Below are 9,726 nucleotides of genomic sequence, written 5' to 3' on the forward strand. Positions count from 1 at the left end.
AGGTATAGCCTCTGACCCTTAAAATCAATGGAATTGATTGAAAGGGAAAAGAGAGTAAACCATGAGAATGCAGGATGGGCTTTAACCTTCACTGTGTAGAAAGGTTTGAAATATTAATTTTATGCATGTACTTAATACCTAAAACATTATGTATGATTGTTTAAAGCATTCCCTTGGTCTTAGTAAAGGAACCAGCCTTCTAACAAAGCCATAGATTGTGATCACAATCTTGAGTATTTCCGCCCTTACAGAGCATTGTTTGTAAAATATTTGTGCTTCTACCCTCACAAATAAGATGGCATTTTGCTGCTTTTGGAGACGGATCATGCAGATGTTTCTGAATACAGAAACACCATAATCTCTCACCCTTCCTTTGTAAGCGTCTTGTGAGCATACCTGTCTTCACTGCAGCACCAGCAATACAAAATAGTCCCTATACAACCTCATGCTTTTGAATTTTGCAAGGAAGTGGAAACAAATAATAAAGAAATATACAAAGATTGGAGAAACCTTTGTTCAAACATGTAAAAGAAGGAACCGTCTTTGCCTGACAACTTGCTGTACTACATTCTCAGAAAATACTGTAGCAGATATTTTTAGTATATGAAAGTTAGAGCTTTTAAAGAGACAAAGGAATAATAAGGCATTTTATAAATATATTCTACTGCTGAAATTTATGCAATAGCATTGTGATCAGCAATAATTCATTTCAAGTACAAAGTAAACACTGGTGTTTTCCATCCTCATTAAACAATCAATTTCTTTATTATTTATATATTGTATCATGTTTCTGTATCATGCCATTTTTTCAGATGAGATTTAAAATAATTAAAGAAGAATATATATATGCATTGAACAATGAAAAGAGAATACATAAAAACATTCAAAGCTAGCACACCATTTCACCTCAATAGAATGTTGTTTAACAAAAGCATTCAAGGTTGTCTTTTGGTTGGTTGGGAGATTAAGATTGTCACAAATAATGATGGATCCTTTAATTTGCATGTGTTGGTATTAAACAAGAATTAACACAGTGATGTTTAAAGTAATTTAGACTACATTTATTTGAGCTGTGCTAATTGACAGAAAACAAAAGGAAAAATGAAGTAAAAAGTAAAGTAAAACAGCTTCCTCTTGTGTGAAGAATTTTTTTCCACACATGTACAGGAGTCGTTAGATCACTGATATACCTGTTTGAACAATTGTTTTCTGTTATGTTTCATCTCCACAATTTCACATGACTTGAGTGTGTTGTGTGCATGTTTAACCTGCAACGGTAAAGACAGAAAAATCAGAGAACACAAGAGAAGAATAGGAGTAGGACAAAAGTGTCAACATGGGCAAACTGAACAAATTTTTCCCCTCAGTCATCTCAAGCCATGATTCTTTCAAAGCATGTATTACCTTGTTCCGCAGAATAATGATGCATTTTAAGAACAGTCAGGCAACGAATTAGCATGCATACACATTCAATGACTCACTCTTTCTAAATTATAAATCTCTATTTGATCCTCATAAAGGTAAGATACTTAGTCATCTTTTAAAATTAATATTTGTTTCTACATAGCTTCTTAAAAGCAGACTACAAAAGTAAAATACTATATGTACTCAGTGTCTCTTGCCATCAGTTTATTTGTACTGGCTCTGCATAATTTCTACTATAAAAGTCTTTCAAAGCATACATATTCTCAAAAGCCAAAGATCTCACATTTATAATTTCCTTTCTAAAAAAAAAACCCCCGTCTTCAGCTCCAAGATAATGCATCTTTCTCATGCTTTACTTTCTTTGCTATGGTATTTATTTCTTCAAAACCGGGAAAGAAAGAAAAAAGATAATTGCACATAACCTTCAAATTTAAAGCCTATCCCACCGTTTCATGTATTCTGGCACCTGACAGCCTTCTATCTCGAGGTCTTTGTCACTCCTTCTTTCTAGACCCCCCATTTCAAAGAAGAGATGGAATATCACCTCTGTTTTGGTAGCTGCAGCAATGGCTGCTCTCATTTTGCCTCTTCATGTGGAAACTGTGTGTTTCTAGTCTGGCAGCCAGTGCTGTCCCCTTGTGGATGATGAGAACAATTTTGAGGCTTGCATATGTCATGCTGTTCGACAAGCTGAATGGTGTGCCTGTTAAGTTTTTCATCATCTTTATGAAATTCATACTCATCTCATTGAAATGCTATTTCCCCCCCACCCCTTAACCTCTAAAGGACAGGACCATAGATTCATTCTCTGTCTCCTACCACTCTCAGTAGATCTCTTGCGAGCAAGGATATGAAATTGAACTCATTTGCTAGTGGTCATATGCTAGCAGTCATGTTGTCAATCTAGACTAATTGGTAACTGCGAAACTGAATGTGCTACTTGGTAAATGAATATTTTCTAAACACACAGTTTTCTTATTACCTTACATGAACTCCACACACACACACACCCGGCATAGAATAATTACCACAGACATTTGCACTTATGTAATCCTATTTGCTGTCAATAAAGCAATAAAACAGTTTTCCAGCCATGTTCCTAACCATGTTTATTTGTAAATAAATGCCATTGAAATCATGAATTTAATCCCAATAACTGTACATAGGTTTGCAGCTTATTTCAGGCAGTATTGTCTGTATATAAGCCACAGCTCAAGAACACCATGTCTAAGAATATGTATGTATGTATGTATGTATGTATGTATGTATAGATACTCACAGAGAGACAGAGAGAGAGAGTGTGTGTATCTTTAAATCCTACCACTTTGGTGCAATTTATTTCAGTTAGGCTGCAATCCTATCCATACTTTCCTGGGCCTTAGCCCTTCATGATATTAGCCACAATCAAGGGGAAGGTAAGTTCATTGAAACCCAATGAGATAACCATACAATGGAAGGCTTCCAGTGCTATTTTTCTATTCATTTCAGTGTCCACTGGCCATTGCTACCCCATTGGCCCAATGCTTAGATGTGAAAGGCCTGAATCCAGGCTTAGATATGGTCAGTCATGACTGACTATTGATTCCAGTGTGTCCACACTAAGCATGTCTTAGTCTGGAGCTAACCCATTGTCTTATATAGTCTGGATCCAACCCATTGTACCAGCATCCTAGTGCAGTTATGGTCTTAAAATCAGTTCCATTGCTTTGTGGATGTATAAGGGGAGTTTAATTAAGAGGCTTGTGAAGGACAAGACATAATGATGGAGGAAGTTGAGTTAATAGAAATAATTTGTTCAATGTACTGCATATGCACCATGATCCCATCTGAGATTCGTTTTCCTCACTAAGAATATGACAGCATTTATATAGCAAAGGTAGAAATACATGTGAGGAATTTAGTTTTATTTCTGTCCAATAATAATACCCGCAATTACTTCCCACAACATTAAATGTGATCATGAAATATGGCCATCATGTGCTGAATCTTCTGTAATATATAAAGGTTCATCTTTCCCCCTAGGGGTTCATAACATAAAATATGCTTGCCATGTATGTACAAAGGGAACTGTAGGGTTTGTTTGTTTGTTTGTTTGTTTTCTTCTGAAAGGAATATTCAGTGAAAAACAAACGCTGCTGTTATTTACTAAAGTCTTTAAGCAGAGATGCTGTGACTTATGAACTGAACAGATCCCCAAATGGTCAGTGGTTGGAAATATATTTTTCAACTAAGTTGCTCAGTCAAACATTCTTGGATATAACATGTGGATGTCCTTGTGTCAAAGTCCTGCACAAAGTGGATGAAAGTTAGAGGGAAATATTATTTTATACATGTTCAATGGAGAGCAGTGACTGGCTCCAGTCTAATTCTGCAAGTCCCTTCACATTTGTAATCTTCAAAGAAATTGCTGTTTAATGTTAGCAACCTTCTTTGATCCACCCTGGCTTTTCCACAGGCATAATCACAGTCATATCTATATAAATGAAGAGACATATGGGAAAGAAGGTGTGTTAACTCAACATTACTAGTTCACCACACTTTCATGGCAGCATTATTAACAAAACTTAAAAAAGAAAAAAGCCTGCTTGTGCTCCCCTTTATAAAGTAAGGTGACTGAGCACTTAGGGATGACCAAGGGTTAATTATTAGAAAACTGGAATCGGGGAAAACCTTAAACCTGGGTCTGTGACAGCTGTAATTGAGCTGATTGATTACAACATCTCAGCTATTGATTTAATCTAGTCTGCATTCCCCACTGGCTCTAAAGGTGCCCCAGATGAAGTCCTGAGCACTTGAACGTGGATATTCTCCCAAGTCACAGCCCGGGTATAAAATTACAAAATGTTTAGCCATTTTCTTCATTGTTTGCTTCATGCTTTTTATTCAAGCGCTTCTAAATACTCTGTAGATGAATATTTTGTAGTTTGCAGGACGCACCACTCACTTGTAAACATAGTAACCTGCCCCGCCCCTTGACAGCAATACAGCAGTTTACTAGGGTAAGAAAAGGGGCAGACCAAAGATGCTGGAAGGAGCAACCAAAAAAGAAAGTAGTAATAAAAGTAAAATAAAAAATAATGATGATGAATTCTAGCAAAAGTAGACCCACAAGCTCAATTTGATGCATATTACTCCAAGGAAGTCTCACTGTGTTCCGTGAGGTTTATTCCTACCAATGTGCCTAGGAATAAGCCCCACTGTCACATTAAGGCTTAATTCTGAGTAAACATCTATAGGTTTGCAATGGCCAATCTACTATATGCGCAGCTCTAGGAAGTCAGTATAGGTCGCAGACAGTTGATACCAGTACATAGTCACACTGTAGGCGTTGTCGGTTTTTTAAAAATAAAAAAGTAAACCAGTTAATTGAATGCCATAATCCTGTCATTTTTATCAGTTTTCCAAATCTGATTTCAATCCTTCATTTGTTGGGCTATGTCTGGTGTGGTTTCATGCCTTGCAAATTTTTGTGGTCTTGCCTGCCTTTTTGTCAGTTGTTGTTGTTGTTGTTGTTGTTGTTGTTGTTGTTGTTGTTTTATTTTACCCCACCCATCTGGCTGGGTTTTCCCAGCCACTCTGGGGAACTGCTTCTTAACTATCTTTCTTGGGGTGGGGGTTAAAAGTGTTGATGGTATTAATTGATGCACAATCTTCTTTAGGGGTCCTATACTAACGCTTGCTTCTTTTCTCTGTTGTAGTTTTTCGTATTTTAATATGGATGTTGTGCAGATTGAGGGCCTTCATGCTGCCTGTCCACTTAGCTTGCCCAGTCCCTACTTTAGTTGGCACTGCATGCTGGGATCTGCCTGTTTGCTGAAAGCTGAGAGACTTTTTCCTCTGGGGGGACAGAGTACTGTACTCTGTTTCTTACATGATTTTTGTACTTTAAATCATATTGACATAGTGTTCCTTTTTCACAGAACTAAGTGCACAACACATATTTAAAATTTACCAAGTGTTAAGACAGAGCAAGTCAAAGCACATTAAATAACTGCATTGTGAAACTAGCATGGCACACATTTTCTGCATCTCAGCTAGTAAACCTTTTGCTGAGATTTACAGAATATCTGTGGTCAAATAGCTCCATATGTATGTTGATAGATATACAATGATAAATAATGCTCGAATAAAAAAAGCCTGCACCATTGTAGTGCTTTTGTGCAATACAGTATAGCTGTTATTCTTTTGTTCTCTTTCTCCCTCGCTCCCTCCCTCTCTCACACATACACACACAGAGGCAGACACTCAGTCACTTTGTTTTTTGAAGTCTGGAACTGCCCCTTCCTATTACAGATTTTAAACCCAGAAGCTTTCTGCTTTATCATCATATTAGTGACTCGGAATCAGGCAGTAATTTGGAGGGGCGGGGGAATAAATCACCATTCCTATTAGGTGACAGCCTGACTCGTTTTTTTCTATTTTTTTAATGCAGAGATTCTCATTAGGATGAAAATTATTAATTTTCATTAGTTTTGTTTAAAATACCGAGATGAAACGTTGCAACCTTGTAGCTTGGGGGAGAGGTGATGTGCACACTGGAAGAATCGTTTCCACTCATGAATTCAGCACAGGGGAAAGGCGGCGGGTGGGGGGGGGGAGAATGAAGGCGTAGAATAAATTCTAAGTCTGTTAAAGAATTGCTGGCATTATTTCTCCTTACATCACGTGTGTGTGTGTGAGCCGAGCTTGTCTGCTCTTCCTGAGGCAGAAGACCGAGGATGTACGTCTGTGCACAGTCTGTTTCCACAACTGCATTTGGAGATCTGTCTTATTGATTAGGGGGGAGAAAGGGGTGGGAATAGGACGGGGAGGGGAGGGGAGGACCGTCAGGCTCCTGGCTTATTGCAGCTCAAGACATTTTCTTCCGGAAAGATGTCAAACAACTGAGATACAGCTACAGAGGAAGTAGAAAGGTGGGAAAAATAAGAAGAGGGACCTGTTTAGAAGAAATGAAGGCATTTCTTATGAGTGTACTGGGGCTGCTGCTGCTGCTGCTTCTTTTCCCCCCTTCTCCTCCTTCCTTCCTTCCTTCCTTCCTCTTGCAACATCTGACCCGCAAGGCTGGAGTCACAGCGTCATGCAAATGTTGCAGCCCAGCAGGTCTGGCAGAGGGCGGATGCTGGAGAGAGAGTTAATGTAAATGACGAGTGCAGGGAAAAATCCAGCCGCTGCCACCCCCTCCACATGCAGCCGCTCTGAGTCAGCATCCGACGTTTCGCCTTGCCTTTGTGTGCGCGCGTGTGTGTGCGTGTTTTGTCTGTGCAGCTGCGTGTGTATGTCTGTCTGAGTGTATGTAAGAGAGCATGTCCGTCTGAGTGTGTGTGTGTGTGCGCGTCCGTGCGCGCGCGCGCGCGCATATTCATGGGAGGTAAAACCCAGTCAGTCAGTGAGAAGCAAAGGTACGTTGGAGAGCAGCTGAAATCTGACTGATTTCCATCTACTGAGCATCAGATGTATTCCCTAAGGAGGATGGGTCTATGTGATGGGGGGGCGGTGTAATTATGTTAATGTCATATTTACAGAGGGGCTAGATTTTTCTTCCTAATTTCTTGGTTTGGAAGCTATGGTCAAAAATTGCTTTGGAAAATCATCTTACAGTTCTAACAAAAAGCATGATAATTAATTTTTTCCCCAAATGTCTAAAAATTACGGGGCTTCTGGTGATTTGTTTAACTCTTTCGTGCCTGAGGCATAACAGTTCGAAGTCTACTGCAGAGCAAATGACAAAGAAAGGGTTTGATTGTGACATGGTATTCTTTCCTCGATCAAAATCTTTAAAGTACTCCAACATGTACTGAATCTAGAAGTGACATTCCGTTAAATGGGGTGAGGGGCAAGGGATAATGAAACTACCTAGGAAGGAGGGGGTGTCAATTAATAAATATTTTCTTCCAGTTATTTTTGTGTGTGTAGTTTATTAGCTTGTTCTGCAACTTGAGATACTAATTATTTTGATTACTGTTGTTTTCTCTCTCCACTTTCTTTTTCCCTTTAAAGCTGAGCTGCATCATGAAGAAAGACAGGAGTGAGTTATATACACCAGTCTCTGCCTCAGTGGCCAGGATCTTTATGGCTGCTGATTCTTTGGCTCTGGGTTCATCTGCCGAACATCATGGATCTGTTCCTAAAAGTAGACATTTTCTTTTCCATTCTACAATTGAGACTCAGATGCCGAAGGAGAGAGAGTGAATCTTTTCCGCATTGTTGTTGTGCCATTAAAAGTCTTGGACTTTAAAAGCAAAAAGTGATTGGGCAAAATACCTTCTTTCCCGCCTGCTAACTGTATGAAGAATATTTTTTGAAAGTTCAAATGTGGTTCAACCGACTCGGGACCAAGAATGACAAGTTAGCTCAAAGTCATTGTGTTCTGCAGTTTAGGATGTGGAAAGTAAATCTGCATTCAAAAGTCAGGTGCTTTTTCATATTAGTAGAGAGATACATATTCAATAAAAGAAAGAAGGGGGAAACATAAATGATACCCAAAGGGCATTCTTGGTCTAAAATGGCTTTAAGGTGCAGAATGTTTTAGGGCCCACTGTAAATATGGTAGTGAAGATATAATGCTGAACTGTTTAATCTTTGTCTAAGCCACTGGGAAAAATAGAAGGAGAGTGTTTAAAAGTCTGTTTGAAACAGATGTAACCTGTTTTTAGCTTCCTGTTCTTACTTCTTTTGCATGCACAACTTTGATAGCCTTTATAAATGGGAGGGTTTATTAAATAAATAAATAAATCTCAATAATATCTTGCTCATGCAACTGAAGGTCTGTTTTGTCAGTGTTAGTGGTGCCTCTTTTTGTTACATCTTCCGCACTTGCTGAGATACTTTCTAAAACAACAACAAAGCCCAATCTGATTAATTGAAGAAGAATTCGACTGGATCTTATCGGACTTTTCCTAGTCCCTGAGACCCTAACTTGTGAGGTTTTTTAGTAACAATCACAAGTCAGGCTCTTGGGACCTAGGCGGAGGGGAACCAGCAACTTTGGACTTTAATGATTAACTTTCCACGATATTAGCAGCATAAAAAGATATATTTGTCGATGGGGGAGGCATGTGATGTTTTGGCCCACAGAGAAATGCATTGTGCAGAATAGAGATGGTAACGTGCTGTGTTACAGGTTCATATATTCAAACAGCTGTACTGTACTCTTTAATGTTTTGAATTAATGTTGGGCCTTCATTCAAGTGCTGGAGAATAAAGCATCTCTGTGATTAGATAATGAAACTGTGCTTGACTCGTTTGCCATTTCCACACTGAGGCCTAGCAAACCAGTATCTTCCCCCTCCCACCTATAAAGTTTTGATGCATTCTTTGTGTGTAGACAGGTATTTGCTTGTCCTGTCATTTTGTTCCAATGTTTTAAATGCTTTCATCTCTGTTTCTCTGATTGTAACCAGCATCACAGCATTCTATAGCACTTCCATAGTTTTACTGTAACATAAAGCTAATATCTAATGTATTGTTTTCCCTTGTGATTATTTTACTCAAAACTAGTTAACACAATTTTGTTCTGTAAAGACATAGGTGCTTCACAAATTGTTAGCATAGCACTGAAAAGAGCTAAAATATACTGGGATTGATTTCTTCACATACAACTTTCATTTCCATATAGTCCTTGAGGCTTTTTCAATTTCCTGTATTATCTTTCCCATCCTCTACTGTGAAAAATTCAAACTTTGCAGTCTGAAACAAAGGCATTGCACATCACAAGCATTCAAACAATTCCCCATTTTGGATTATATTCCAGCTACAGCTGATTTCCCACCCCCCTGCCCCCAGTGTGTGGGAGGAACTGTTGTACTGTCAGCATCAACACTGTTATTACAATACATTGTTCTTATACTGCAGAATAATTGTATAGTCATTTTTTAAAAAAGTCACCGCCCCAAATGTTATAAATAAATAGGGTCTTGTTCCCTCCCCCCCCCCCCAAGGAAACACATTTTTGGCAAAGGCGTGGCACATTAATTTTTTGGCAACAATAAGTTTTTGCAAATTCTTTTTTAATCACATGTTTATATACTTGATCCAGCTGTGATCTAGCAGTATTAAACTAAAGGACTATGTATGTAATCAGAAAGATGTCTCCAAATAAATAGTATTGCAGGCAAAACCAGTTCATCATAATAAATGTGTGGTGCTCATTTTGACACACACTAATTAAAGCTGAAATAATGTATATATTTCACTTGAATGAAGATTTTCCAGTTACAATAAGATAAATGGAAGGGCAGAAATCTTTATAATCTATCATTGCTCCCATGCAACCTCTGCTGGTTTGATTTTGGCCCAGTAAAA

At 38.4% G+C, this 9,726-nt stretch overlaps 1 protein-coding gene across 3 annotated transcripts in view; it reads left to right on the forward strand.

Moving 5' to 3' along the window:
* USP25 (ubiquitin specific peptidase 25) overlaps window positions 1-8,887 on the forward strand; it is a 306,082-nt gene extending 297,195 nt beyond the window's left edge. For all 3 annotated transcript variants that reach the window (XM_028726941.2, XM_028726942.2, XM_028726943.2), the window contains one exon: window positions 7,423-8,887. The gene's annotated coding sequence lies outside the window, so the exon portion shown is untranslated. The remainder of the gene's footprint in view (window positions 1-7,422) is intronic.
* Window positions 8,888-9,726: the final 839 nt, after the last annotated feature.

Source organism: Podarcis muralis, chromosome 4, assembly GCF_964188315.1.
Source record: "Podarcis muralis chromosome 4, rPodMur119.hap1.1, whole genome shotgun sequence".
Taxonomy (NCBI): Eukaryota; Metazoa; Chordata; class Lepidosauria; order Squamata; family Lacertidae; genus Podarcis; species Podarcis muralis.